The sequence below is a fragment of the Capra hircus genome, chromosome 21 (genome assembly GCF_001704415.2).
Source record: "Capra hircus breed San Clemente chromosome 21, ASM170441v1, whole genome shotgun sequence".
Taxonomy (NCBI): domain Eukaryota; kingdom Metazoa; phylum Chordata; class Mammalia; order Artiodactyla; family Bovidae; genus Capra; species Capra hircus.
In genome coordinates, this window is record NC_030828.1 from 65,646,953 (window position 1) to 65,661,184 (window position 14,232).

At 55.6% G+C, this 14,232-nt stretch overlaps 2 long non-coding RNA genes across 6 annotated transcripts in view; one reads left to right on the forward strand and one right to left on the reverse strand.

Moving 5' to 3' along the window:
- LOC106503392 overlaps positions 1-3,958 on the reverse strand; it is a 28,031-nt gene extending 24,073 nt beyond the window's left edge. For 4 of the 5 annotated variants that reach the window (XR_001919942.1, XR_001919945.1, XR_001919943.1 and 1 more), the window contains exon 1: positions 2,181-2,484. This is a non-coding gene — a long non-coding RNA (uncharacterized LOC106503392). Of the gene's footprint in view, positions 1-2,180; positions 2,485-3,730 lie in introns of those variants that run through there. The other variant, XR_001919944.1, reaches the window with a different exon arrangement.
- LOC108638542 overlaps positions 3,286-14,232 on the forward strand; it is a 31,980-nt gene continuing 21,033 nt past the window's right edge. The window contains exon 1 of the long non-coding RNA XR_001919946.1: positions 3,286-3,397. This is a non-coding gene — a long non-coding RNA (uncharacterized LOC108638542). The remainder of the gene's footprint in view (positions 3,398-14,232) is intronic.

The window sequence follows — 14,232 nt, forward strand, 5'->3', positions numbered from 1 at the left end:
CTCTTTCTCTTGATGTATCTTACTGTTCCTTGCAAACGTTGAGCTGAGAATCCGCTACTCCAGAAAGAAGTTCAGTGTCTTGGTTGAACGCGAAGACTCTTGGGACAGCCTCCTTCTGAACCACGCTGCATCTCTAAATGCTAACGCTCCTGGTTTGGTTAATTTGATTAAGTGGTGAGAAAAGACACCTTGCCCACAGATGGACTGTTAACACATTTGCACTGAATTCTGTTAAACGTTCCTCCTTCAAGTTCCTGAGTTATTTTCATCATTTTCATTTCTTCCTGTACTGCAGCAATTGCTAATCTCTTTGTTCCCTGAAGAGTTTTGAAGGTGCCTTGGTTCGCATCATTTTTTATCTTGTTACTTTCATCACGCGCTATTGACCAGACTGGAATTCATCAACCTCTTCAGAGTCAGCCCTATAGCCAGGTTTTCGGCATGCTCCTTGAAGAAGGTGCCTGTCTTCCGCCTCTCTGGGCACACGGGGACAGTCCCGGATGGCACTTTTCCTAAACAATTCAAGACTGCGGGGATGAACAGTCTCATTCTAGAAGCCAGCCCCGGCAACACCCGGTGCAGGTAACCTGCCAGAAGACGAGACATTGCAGCACTTTTGGAATCTTTTGCTTGTTTCTCAGGAATCTGCTCCCTTTCTTGGGCAAATCAAGACTACCCAAAGCAGACTCAACTGTTTGGATTTCTGGATTTGCTTTTGTTTGTTTTTCTTCCACTTTCTCTTGCAGTCCAACTGAGTCATATTCACTTTTTTAAACAGTTTAAGATTCCATTGAATTTAAAGAGTTTTATGTTGTTTGAAAAAGTCCAGGGACGGGTCCTGTGAGTTCATCGCAGAAGCATGTGGACTTTGCTCGCACCTCCAGGAGCTGGGCGCATCCGTCGCTGCCACCCAAACGTCGTTCTGATTTACACATCCACGTGCGGCTGGCTGATGGATGGCCCACTCTGTGGGTGCGGGGTGCTGGCCCCTGGGACCAGTGTAAAATGACACGTACTCTCAAGGCGCCTCTGTCGTTTTCTCTTCTACCGGAAACATCCCCAAAGTCCAGCTATAGCAAGAGAAGGAAGCACAGGGCGATGAAATACAGACTGGAGCATGGGGCCCCCCCTAAAGGCCAAGCAGAGGAGGCAGTTCCCTGCAGCCCGGTGGGGGCCAGGTCGATGTGGCTGTGATCCTGGTCTGAGAACTGCCGTTTGGACAGGTAGACAGGAAGGCGGAAGGTGTTTCAGGTGGGGAAAGGGGCTGAGGGACGCCTAGAGGCAGGACCAAGAAAAGCTGGTTAAGAATCAGGGAAGAAACTGATATGGCCAAGGCAGGAAGTGTTGAAGGCCTAGCTGCAAAGTGCCCGAGGCTGGATCTGGGGCGGGGGGGGGGGGGGGGGGGGGGGTGGTGCGGAGGGGGCATGGCCTGCTGCCCATTCGAACCACCTAGGCAGGGAGAGGTCCTGCAAGCAGAACAGATGTAAAAACCCAGTAGGCTGGCGGAGGGTGCAGCACGCATGCAGAACTAGAGGTCAGAGGCCAGGGGGCTGAGCCTGGAGGCAGCACGGCCAAGATGGGCCACGAAACAAGAAAAAAGGGGGCAACGTTGAGAAAAAGCTCCAAATAATTGATGACAAATACAGACTACCCAAAAATTAAACATCCTTCGCATGCTCATTTTTAATTATTCCCCTTATAGATTTAGCAAACAACCCATCTGCCTGCAACTGAGGCTCAGTGCACTACCACCTAAATTATAATTCTTTCATTATGAGCCCATCACCTCTTCTCCTTTCCTGAAATTAATCCAGAAACTGCCAGATACAAATGTCTATTTAATAAAATGAACATCTGTGATGACACACCAGGAGCAAAATCCTAGTTGTTCCAAACCCGGCATTTTGCTTTGACAACCAAGTACCTGTTTTATTTTTTAAATACTTTCTCTCTTCAAAACACCTGCTTTCTTTACACATTGACTTCTAAAGGAAGAGATTAATTTTTATTGGCAAGAACAGAAATTAGTCTCAACAACAACAAAAGAGAAGCTATGCTCTATAGAAGAGCTGCCTGCTACATGAAATAATACCCAGAAACATCAACCCAAACCCACAGAACCAAGAGAGGCCAACCCCGTTTTCCCACATGAAAGCCACAGTGTGATAAACCTCACTCACTTGGAATCAAGCTGCAGTTCTTATTGTGCCCATGCGGCCACAGGACCCCAGTCCAGGGTGGCTGGATTTCCATTAGAATTGCCTGTCCTTCACTGCCTTCTCCTCCACCCCTCCTGCGCCCAAGTCCAGTTATTCAGTGAGTTATAATTTGGCACTAAAATTCAATTAAGCTGAAACTTTGGTCATACGTGGTCTTTATCTCAGCAAAGCATAATTTCTTTGACCCATTTTCCAAACATCAGCTGATCGATTTGAAACCGGACAGAGGTAAAAGTTGATTTCAATCGCGCTCACATTTGTAGACAGTGGCTGGGGAAAAGAAAAAAAAAAAAAAAACTTTTAAAACTTAAAAAAAGAAAAACTTCAAATAAACAGGATGGGGAGTTACTTATGAAACTGCTTGAGGTTTTCATAGCCCTTGTCAAGCAGAGACCTCGGCCCGCTTGGCAGACTTTAATTAATGTCCACTCCGGCCCTGCAAGCCATTTTCCCAATGGAAATTCTGATGAGAGAAGAAGGAATGCGAGGTTCAAGGCCGCGCTGTTGTTGAGTGGGCTGCGGGACTGGGGACTGAAACCCCGCGGTCCCCCCATGAGCCGCGAAAGTCTGTGGAAGTATTGAGCACCCCTATTGAGGACTGTGGGAGTCTGGGCGGCTTAATGGGATTGTGTTCGGTGCTTCGGGCTGTCCTTTAAAAGACTCCATGGCACCAGCGAAACTCCAATAATAGGGCCTCTCTAATTGCTTTCTGACTTTCTATGAAACTTTCTAAGCTATGCTGACATCCTCGACTACAACGACGGAATTCAAGAGTGGAGAAAGGCGAGACAAAGTGGGTGTGCGGAGAGAAAGCGGTTCTCAGCGAAGCGTGTGGGAGGTGGGGGGTAATTCGGGGGAGGGGAGATGGGGCGGGTGTTAAATCGGTGCCGGGGAAAGAAAAATATGAGTGTTCTCTTTTGTGCGAGACAAACAGCCGAGCGCGGCGAGGTCGGGGCCGGGGTCACGCGGCTCCGGGCTGCAGCTGCCGCCGTGGGGCGGGCGGGGGTCCCCGGCGGCCCCCGGGCGTCGCGGCCGGCGGCGGCGGCGGCGGCGGCCTCGGCAGGCATTCCGGCGGCGCGGGCGGCCGCTGTCCTCGCGCGACCCCGGCCCGTCCAGAGCGCGCCCCGGGCGACCCTCGAGGAGGAGCGAGGGGAGCGCGGTCCGGGCACCCGAGCAAGGTAAGCACCGCGCGGGGACCCTCGGCCCTCGAGCGCGCGCTTTCCGCCGGCCGCGCTGCCCGGCGAGCCAAGACAGAAGGCCGCGGGCCGGCCCCACCGCCCGGCCTGGTGTTCCCCGTGCGCCAGAGGCCCGACGCCGCCGCCGGAGCCTGGGACCCCGGAGACCAGCCGGCCTGGCTCCCGACTGGTCCTGGGCCCGGCCGGAGGGCCCGGCGGGGCTCACCGCGAGCCCAGGAGGCCAGACAGAGCCCAGAAAGCCCGCGGTGACCTTCCCGGGCCGCCCACGACGAGGGTCACCCTCCCTCCGAACCACTTGGTGCACAGCGGCCTTACCAGGGTCCCGGCCGGGCGCTGGGCGTCGGCGGGCAGGCGGCGCGTCCCGGGGGCTCTCGGTGAGCCCCGCAGCCGCCCCTTCGAGCGCTCCCAGCGCGCAGGCGCAGGCCCAGGCCCCAGGGGGCCCCGTCCCGGCTGGCGTGGGGGCGCGGGCTCGAGTCCGGGCCTGGGTCGCTGCCCTGCCTGGCCACCAGGTCACCCGAGGGCGATGGCACAGTGGGGACAGGGGAGGGGGGCCGGGGGCGGGGGTAGTTTGAAGGGGCAAAGAGATGGCGGCGGCGGCGAGGCCCAGGCGCCGGCAATCAAAGGCTGGGGACGGCGGCCCGCCGCGTCGCCCCAGGCCAGGCCTGGGGCATAAAGGACCTTTATCCTCAAGTGACACGGCCGGCGGTTTCCCCTGCCTCCCCCGCCCGCGGCCTTAATTGGGGCCGGCTGCTAATGTGATTAAAGGCCAGTTAAATGTTTCTCGGGGCAGCCGGTGGGAAGAGGCCGAGACCCCCTTCTCCTCCCCGGGGTCACGCCAGGCCCTTGGTCAGGGGGTCGGTGGTGGTGCCAACCCCAGGACGGCCTGGCCAGGGGCCGGCCGATTGTTCACCCCCGGGAGGGGAGGCCGCGGGCGGGCGGGCGGGCTCCTGGGGCTTTATGTAAGCCGGTGGGCTTTGGGCCCGGCCGGATTTGGAGATTCTTTTCGCACAGTTTCCATTTTCTGGCCTTTGGAACGGCGCCCCAGGCCCTCGGGGCCCTCCCCCTCCGGTGCCTGGCGCCCGCGGGGCCCAGCCGCCCAGGCTGGCCTGGGGTTTCCGGGCTTTGGGGGTCGGCTGGGCTCGGTCGGAGCAGGTCGATTTGGGGGTCTCCCGACTGAGGACAGGTCTCTCGGGATGGTGATGCGAGGCTGGCAAATGGTGGCCAAGCACAGCCCCCCCCCCCCCGCCCCGACCCGCAGCGCCCCCAGGCCTAGGTCACGGCCAGGTTCACACGGCCGCGGCGGCGTGGGTGGTCGCGCCCTCCCCGGAGGGCTGGGCGTCCCAGCCTCCAAGGGTCGCGGGGGGCCGAGAGCAAGTGTCTGCGCCGCGCTGCCCTCCCGCGCCTGCTTCCGATGGCGCCCGCGGGCTCCTGCCCTGTGCCCACAGGTTCTGGGGTCTCCTCCTCCAGCCTGCCCGACTTGACGGAGGCCGTGCGCCCGGAACAGCTCCGGGGCGCCGCGCTAGGCGAAGGTCGAGCCACTGCCTGCGGCGGCGGAGTGCGAGCTCGGAGCCCCGGCCTCCTAGATCGCTCCCTGCCCGTGGCCCTGGGCCCAGCCGTGCGCTCACAGGGGTCATTGCTGGGGGGTGGAGGTGGGGTCCCCTGGGGGGGTCCCCGAAAAACCAAGAGCCCGGCCCAGCCCAGTTCCTACACCTGTGAGGTTGCAAATCCGAACCAGTCGGGATGGGGGAGGCAGATAAAAAGCCTAGTGGAAGTCAAACGAGCTCGGGGTGTCCCGACAGCTGGCCTTGGCCGTGCGCTTCGGTGGCGGCGGCGGCTCTGGGGCGCACGGGGGGGGCAAAGCAGGTGGGACCCGCGGCTGGAGCCGAAACGCAGGCCGCGCACCTTCATCTCGTCCCCGCGGGGGTCTCTCCCGCGCCTCGGTTCGCCTCTGTAAAGACCCGAAGGCCGCGCGGCACCGGGCCGGGGGACAGCGGGAGTGCGCCCGGGCGCTGCGGGCGGAGCCGGGCCTCGGGACGAGGGCAAGGTCGTCGGTGGCCCTGCCGCGCCGCGCCGAGAGCCGCGACCCTGAGTCCGGGCAGCCGCCTTGCGGTGCCCACGAGCGACACTTGCCATTTCAAGCACGACACGGTGTTTAAAACTAATATGGACTAAGCAAGCGTGCTTCCGTAGAAATTTTACAGATCGGTTGTTTACTTTTCCCCCAAATATTCTCTGAATAACAAATGGCAGGTTGAACAGATCAGAAGATATGAAATGAAAAGGATGGCGTTTGAATGTAAATGGAGTGAAAGCAGACGGTAATTTTTAATAATATTTTTTGTCAAAATGTACAGTGGCTCTCAAATTTTGTCATATTCAAATTCTATAATTATTTGATATTTAAAATACCCGTTTTGTGTATTTTTCAACCAAAAGAAAAAAAAACAGTAAAAAATTTAAAAAACAGAAGCTGGAAAGCAAGAAAAGCCTAAAGAGAAAATGGGCCGTGAGGAACCAAAGCCTTTTCCTGATATCCTGGGTTTTTTTCTTTTTTTCCCTAAGATCCCAGAGGAATATACAAGTGAAAATAAAATTGTTTCCTATTAAACTAACACATAGATGTAATTAATTTCGTTCCAGATGGGTCTAAGGGACCTAGCTATTGTAGTGTACTCAGAAAACATTAGATTCAAGGTGATTATACTTTCTTCAGCTGCTCAGAGAACTGCAAGGAAAAGTAAACAGGTCCAGCCTCATGATTTTTTTTAAAAATCTGTTTATTGAACACAGATAAAATTAGAATCATCTACTTGAGACAAAAGTTGCACGGCAAAATCACCATTTTTTTTTTTTAACTGAAAGAATATCTGGTTTTGTTTTGTACAAAACAGCACTATTTCACTATTACATAACAAACTGAGTGACCTTGGCTTTGTTTGAACTACAACTGCCCTTAAATCAGTAACCCCAGTGATGGTTAAAAAAAAGGAAAAATCCATTTTTCAATTCCTCTTCCATTTGTACTGAAATGGCTTTTCCAGTGATGTTGTTTCAATGAAGGAGTAGCTTAGAGTAAAACAAATAAGCCGTGTGTTCTTGGTAAATAATTTTCTGTTTCAAAAAAACAAAAGTAAGTTGACTATTGCTTTTTAGGAACAACCTTTAAACTGGACAGGAAAGGGGGAAATGTGTTTTTGTTGTCTCTTGGAAACCCGGGAGAAGGGTTGAGATACAGCTAGTCACACTGCAGTATGAGGGGCCCTGCTGTTCCGCGGGTGGGGGCTTACTGGAGTACCAGGCCGAAACGTTTGTTCATACCTATGCCAGCGCGGCTCGGACCCCTTATGTGTATGAGGGTGTGATGGAAGGCAGTCAGAGGGTCGGGTGTACAGTGGGGGTGCAGGAGGTGCCCCGAGCATGCAGAACAGACCCACATGGCAAGCCTGGGCACCTCGTACCCTGCTGCCCCTGTATCCCTGTTTTGGTCCCATCTGGAGGACCCTCCTCCTCCATTTTATGATGTTTTCTCTCCTTTAAAAACTCTCTGGTGGCCCCCTCAGCAGCCTTGTTGGGGGTCCGTTGGTCATTTTCACAAAAACAAGTGACCAAAGTATGGACCCAGACCTGGGATGCGAGAAACCCCTGGGCTCCCCTGGCACCTGGAGAGGCTCAGCCTGACCAGCACGGCCGTCTGTCTGTTCACGTCCCGTGAAGCCAAGCGACAGCGCTTCCAGCCCCCGTCCTGACTGTGGACACGGTGGCGTCATGTGTGTGTGAGCGTGTTGTGGTGGCATCATGTGTGGTGAGCGTGTTGGGGATTTTTTTTTTGTTTGTTTTTGTTTTGTTCTATTTGTTTAGTTCACAGAAGGAAAACAAAGGCCCCTTCTGTGGCACCTGGCCCAGGCGGTGTAGCAAACAGGGAAACCAGGAGGGCAGAAGCAGCGTGCGGCCTCATGTGGGAAAGCCAGCTTGCTTTGTGCTTGTTTATTACAACTGAAGGTCTCCAGGGGCCTGTGTGTGTGTGTTCAGTTGCTCAGCCGTGTCCGACTCTTTGTGACCCTATGGACTGTAACCCGCCAGGCTCCTCTGTCCATGGGATTCTCCAGGCAAAAATACTGTAGTGGGTTGCCATGCCCTCCTCCAGGGGATCTTCCCGACCCAGGGATTGAGCCCACATCTCCTGCATTGCAGGCAGGTTCTTCACCACTGAGCCACCTTCCAGTGACTTAGAATTGCCCAAACAGGAGGCCTGAGACCAGGAAGTGAAGGAACCCCCTGCAGGGTTGGCATCTGAAGGTTCTCCCCAGCCTTCCTTGGGGAAGTTGGCCCCCAGCACCCTCTAAGATCAAAACAGCCAGCCCACATGTTCTGAACATCGGAATAGTCAAAGATATTTAGAAAAATGGCCTCCAGTCTGGGAGACCTTAGAACTTGATGGATATAATAAACAAAAGGAGCGGCAGTGTCTGGCAATGCCCAAAGGAGGGGAGACAGCTTCGCTTGAAACTGGATGCACTGGGGTTTTTGCTCACATCCCAGGCTTCCAACACAAGTCTGGCCTTCCTCTGGTTGGAGGAGAATCATTAGGAAAGAGTCAGGTACACGGGGCCAGCTCCCCACTCCAGCCAGAGTCAGTGACCTGATTGGAAAACAAATCTGATCACCCCGTGGCCGCCCTCCAGGTGCCCACTGCTGGCTTCTTCCCCACAGGCCAGCTTGGCATTTCCTGGCCCCTGACCCCCCCCCATCTCCACATCATCTGGACATCCGCCTCCTCCCCGAGGCCCTCTGCTCATCACCCACAGGGCCCCGGAGCAGGAGGTTTCTCTCTGCCCATCCCCTGGGATTACACAGGGTTCAGCGCCTCTCAGAGCAGAGAGCACCCTGGTGGAACAGCTTTGGGGCCTAGGGTTTGGGGACCTCGGGGCACCTCTGGCCCGCAGGTGAGGGACTCCGTGGGACTCACAAAGAGAGGACAGCATGGCCCGTACCAGAGCCTTGGGGTCCCCCTCATTCAGCCGCAGCCAAACCTCAACACCCTGAGCACTCAGACCTCACACAGGGGCACCGCCCCCTTGCCCAGCCGGCGCGCCAGCATGCGGGTAGGGCCGCAGCACGGAAACCCTCCAGTGCAGCCTGGCTCCTGTCCTGTGCCCGGCACCGGCGTTCTTGTTCAGAGAACAAAAGCCTGGAGGCCCCTGAGGAGCCGAGAAAGGCCCAACGCAGTGGCTTCCAGGGCTTGCTGACGGTGGCTGGGGTGAGAAAGGAGATGGCCAGTCTCATCCCAGGACACTCACAGCGGCTTCATGTGAAATAAGGGGTGAGCTCTTTGTACACACAGAACCAAAACGCTTCCCCAGAAAAGGATTTTTCTAACTGCATCGGGAATTCTGACGTTTGTTACCCCGTTTCCTTCCCAGCGATGGCTGCCACCTGCCAGAGTGATGCCCTCATCCCAGTGGGCTGCCTCTCGGAGTTCACAGATCCCTGTTTTCAGAGCTGCGGGCGTGGGATGGAGGAGCTGGAGGCAGCCCAGAGTGCCCACAGTCCCCTCCTGCTTTGCTTCCCGGATTCCAGCCCCGGAGTCAGAGCATCCTGCTGACACTCAGGCCACCACTTCCTAGCACCCGGGCATTGGGGGTGTCACCGCCCTTCACTGGGCTTCCTCTCATAGTGGGGTTGACCGCACCCACCTCCTTGGGTCACAGTGCAAATCCAGGGAAGTCGTGCCGGAGGCAAGGGCTGGGCTCAAGGTACCCACTCACTGGCCGCTTTCATCCCTGGGCCTTCCTGCCACACCTGTGGTCCTGCCCAGGACGCCTGCCCCCAGATCACCCTCCCAGCAAAATCCTTCTCCTGCTGCCAGCCCAGCTCCAGGCTTCTCTTCCAGCCGATTCCTGGGTCCCCACGGCAGATGTGAGCCCATGCGGTCCAGCACAGGATCCTCAGAGCCTGGATGGAGTCATGCTACCCCCGTGGGACCCCAAGGCATGGGGGACAGACAGGGGGTCTGTACCACCCATGCCAGCCTCTGCAGACAATCCACTGTGTGCTCGGTGCCCTGGTGCCAGCCCTGACGGCAGTTCGGGGGTGTGGGTGCTGCTTTTCTCCCACCTTGCCCCTATGTTGCAGGTGGAGCATGCAGGGCCCAGAGAGGGTGTTCACATAACTACGGGTCACACAGCAAGAGCAGAGCTGGGCTTAGGCCGGCTCTCCTAGCCTTGGAAGACCATGACACTCTGCCTGATGAGCAGCCCCTGGGGTCCACGGCCAGCATCCTTCCACTGAGGAAGGGACCCTGAGCTCCTGTCTTCCAGGAGGAAGGGCCCTGGGCAACACGGAGGAGAGCTGTTCCCTGGCTTCCTGCATTCCCCTCCCGGAGCCCTGGGAGAGCTGAGTCCATTTTCTTCTGACTGCTTCTGACAGCTGCCCAGGGGCAGAACCGCAGCCTCCCTGCTCCAGCCTCAGCGGGCTCTCCTGCTGCCTCAGTGATCGTCACCATCACATGGCCAGGACAGGCTGCTCCTGTGTCCTCTGTACACACAAGCAGGTATACGTGCATTTGTGCACACACACACTCGTGCACACATACACACACCTGCACCGTGCATTTTGGTTGGCAGATTTTCTAGCCTTTCTGTAGGCAGCAAGTGAAAATTAGGAAATAGATCACCAACTTACTCTTGGGGCAAGTAATAGACCTGGGGCGGGGCGGGGGACATGGATCTGGTGGGACTGGTCTGTGCCTGGCTCTTTCCCCTCAGGTCTGTTTTGGGCTCCACGAGTCTCTGGTGGCCCCTGAATGGGGGACACTGGGCAGGGGAGCTCTGTGCCCACCAGATGTGGCCAGACACCTGCCCTCGCCACCAAGTCTCTTACAGTGGCGCTGACTCCCGAGTGGGAGAGGGCCCGGCAGGGCAGGGCGTGCAGCGGGGAGGGATTGTGTCTGCATCGATCAAATGGCCAGGGAAGTGCTGCTGAAGACAAAGCTGCGCTTGAGGCTGTGCAGGACTGTTCTGACATCAGTATGTGCAAAGGCCCGATGGAGGACCTGGCCAGCACCAGAGATGCAGGAAAGGGACAAGAGACGGGGGAAGAAAGGAGAGGAGTAGTGGGGCCTCCCCTCCAACCTAGAGTGTTCCACCTCCCCCACCCCGGAGCCCAGGGATTGTGAGAGGCACTCCCAGGGGGACCCACTGATGTGCAGACCTGCCCTGTGCAGCCAAACCCATCTTTTGTGGCTTTATGACTGTTGGGTTGATAGTCCCTTTCGTTTGGTTTTGTTGATCTGACAGCCTTTTCTAGCTCTGAAGTGGCTCTTGTGTGGTCCAACCTTTACCCAGCTCATCAATAAACAGATGAGTGGGTGAGGAAAATGTGGTACCCACACGTGATAGAGTGTTACTCAGCCATTAGGAAAAGAAGAGAAGTTTGCCATGTGCAGCAACATGGATAGACTTAGAGTTTATCATGCTAAGTGAAGTCAGAGAAGTATTATCTGATATTGCTTGTGAAAGTGAAAGTGTTCATCGCTCAGTCGTGTCCAGCTCTTTGCGACCGGGTGGACTGTGGCCCGCCAGGCTCCTCCATCCATGGAATTCTCCAGGCGAGAATCCTGGAATGGGTATATGTGGAACGAAAAAAAAAGTAATGCAAATGAATCTACATACAAAGCAGAAACAGCCTCACAGACACTCCGGAGGGAATCTTGCCCCCCTACCTCGGTCACTGGGCGGAAGAGGCCAGGCTCAGGACATGAAGCCTGGGTTTGCGGGAGGCCCATATAGAGGCAGGAGACTCTCTGTGCAGGTGGGCAGACACGGAGAATGAAGGAAGCTGCTGATGGGGTGGGGCAGTCTTGCTGCTCAGCCTCAGGGGGTGGGGCCTCAGGCCAGCACTTGGGGGCTGCCTCATAGCTCCTCTACAGCCTGGTTTTATCCTCTATGAGGGGAGGCCCTTCATCTTTTGGGGTACCTCCATCTCTGGCGTTCCAGAGCTCTAACAATCAAGGTCAGCCACCAGCAGGAGGCATATGGCCAGAGCCCACTGTTTTCTGAGGTAACCATACGGAGGCTGGCCCAGGAGAGAAAGTGAGCTGGTCTCCATGGAGACTGGACCAGGATCCCAGAGGCCTCCCAGTTCATCCTCTCACCTGAAGCAGGAGCAAGGCCAGGGGCTGATGTCTGCCACCATCTTGAAGGCCCGAGGCCATCTAAGCCATTCCCATGGTTTGACAGGTGGGGAAACTGAGGCCTGGGGGAGGAGAGCTTCTAGAGAGCTCGCCGGTCGGGGCAGAGCTGGATGCCTGCCAGGCTGAGGCTCCTCTGTCGCCCCTGGAAACCTGGGCCTTGTGGGAGCCTGAAGTAGCCTTTCTGTTCAGGCTTCCAGGACACCTGTGGTCACCAATGGCAACATCACCCTCTCAATGGCCGTGCAAGTCACAGGGCGGCCTCGAGCTCAAGTGTGAGCTGGATTTAGAGGCTGGATGAGGCAAGATGGGCAGCTTAGGGCCCCCTGCTTGGGGGCCAGGTGGCCGCGGAATCCTGTCCTGGACTAAGTATAGTTCCTGGGCAGGTTTGATCTTGGTTATCAAGCAACGATGGCAAGAAATACCCGGCTTCATCTTTCCCAGCTCCAGCTCAGGGTGGTGGGGCAGCCCCATGGGGGCCCGGGGTGGGCGCCAGGTGGACCCCCTGTGACTGCTAGAGCAAGGCTACCCCTTCCCTCACCACCAACCCCCTCCCCTTGCCCGCTTTGGGCTAGAAGTCAGGCAGGAGTCTCTCACATCCCACATTCTGGAAATCATGGGAAACAGCTGATTTCCATAAGCAAATGCCCAGGGACACCCCCCTCGCCAGGACTGGGGATCACTTGCTGCAGTCCTAGCTTTTTTCTTTTCAATTTTCTTCTCTATGAAAAATTGTTATTGACACATAGCTGATTTACAATACTGTTAGTCTCTGCTGTACAGTAAAGTGAATCAGCTATTGCTGTTTGGTTGCTAAGTTCTGTCCGACCCTTTTGTGACCCCACGGGCTGTGGCCCGCCAGGCTCCTCTGTCCATGGGATTCTCCAGGCAAGAACACTGGAGTGGGTTGCTGTTTCCTTCTCCAAGGGATCTTCCCCACCCAAGGTTCAAACCTGGGTCTCCGCACTGGCAGGAGGACCGTTGAGCCACAAGGAATCAACTATGTATATATATATATATACACACCCCCTTTGTTGGATTCCCTTCCCATTCAAGTCACCACAGAGCACTGAAGAGAACTCCCTGCTCCATCCAGTAAGTTCTCATTAGTTATTTTATAGTGAAGTAAAAGTCGCTCAGTCATGTCCGACTCTTTGCAACCCCATGAACTATACAGTCCATGGAATTCTCTAGGCCAGAATACTGGAATGGGTTGCCTTTCCCTTCTCCAGAGGATCTTCCCAATCTAGGGATCAAACCCAGGTCTCCTGCATTGCAGGAGGATTCTTTACCAGCTGAGCCACAAGGGAAGCCCAAGAACACTGGAGTGGGTAGCCTATCCCTTCTCTAGCAGATCGTCCTGACTCAGGAATCGAACCAGGGTCTCCTGCTTTGCAGGCAGATTCTTTATCAGCTGAGCTATTACGCCTATTTTCTGCGTAGTATAAAAGCCCCAAGCCTATAAAATAGAAGCCCTTTTTAATGCATAGTGTCAATAGTGTGTACGTGTCAACCCCAGCCTCCCAGCTCCTCCCCACGGGGTCCGTCTGTCCTCTGTGCCTGCTCCTGGAGAGTTATTCTCTTTTGGGCAAAAGGTGAGTTCTTAAGATGACATGACTGTTTTCCTCTTTAATACAGAAAAACACAGTAAAGGAATTAAAGGCTTCCTACCTCTATCCAGGATACCCCTTGATGTTTTCTCAAATAGAGTCACACACTCAGCTGGGATGAAAACTCGGAGGACACAAAGGTGGACACGGAAAGCTGGAAGCCCTGAGCGCCCCTCTCCAGCCACCCTCCCCAGCCGCACCCTGGTCAGGGGTTCAACTCCTCACCTCCCAGGCCTCAGTTTCTTTATCTGCAAAGTGGGTGGGATGGCAGTACCCACCTCCTGGGGTCTTTCAAGGACTCAGTGAGTTAACAACCTGTAGGGCCTGGGAGCTGGGTGCTCAGTGGCCTGTGTCCATGTGCCTGCCACCAGGGTACGTCCAGAGCATATACCTCCATCTATTTAGTTATCTTCTCTTAAAGTAACTCTTTAAACAACTTGTTTGCGTTTTGGCTCTGCTGGGTCTTCGCTGCTGCCTGCAGGCTCTCTCTGGTTGTGATGAGTGGTGGCCACTCTTCCTTGCGGTGCACAGCTGCCCGCCGCGGGGGCTCCTCTTGTTTCAGAGCACCAGCTCCGGGGCGCTCGGGCTTCAGTGTTGCGACTTGTGGGCTCAGTAGTTGTGGTTCCTGGGCTCCAGAGCACAGGCTCGGTAGTTGAGGCGCATGGGCAGGTGGGATCCTCCCGGGTCAGGGATCGAACTCACGACTCCGGCATTGGCAGCCTGATTCTTAACCCCTGGACTAGTAAGGAAAACCCTCTATCTTTTTTTCAAACTTGAAAATGGATCCCACTTTGTTTGGCATCTTGCTTTTTTTCACCTTGTTTATTTTGGAGACCTGTTTGTCCCAACACACACAGGTAGACGCACCTCCCTCTCTCTCAGGAGGCTTTAGGTGCCCGTGTGACGTTCTGAATGGTTACCGACACCAGGACACCCAGAAGTTAGAGACCTAGGAACGTCGATTCTGGCCCAAAGTGTGGACGCTCATTCAGCTTGGCTGGATGTACATTTCTGCCGGC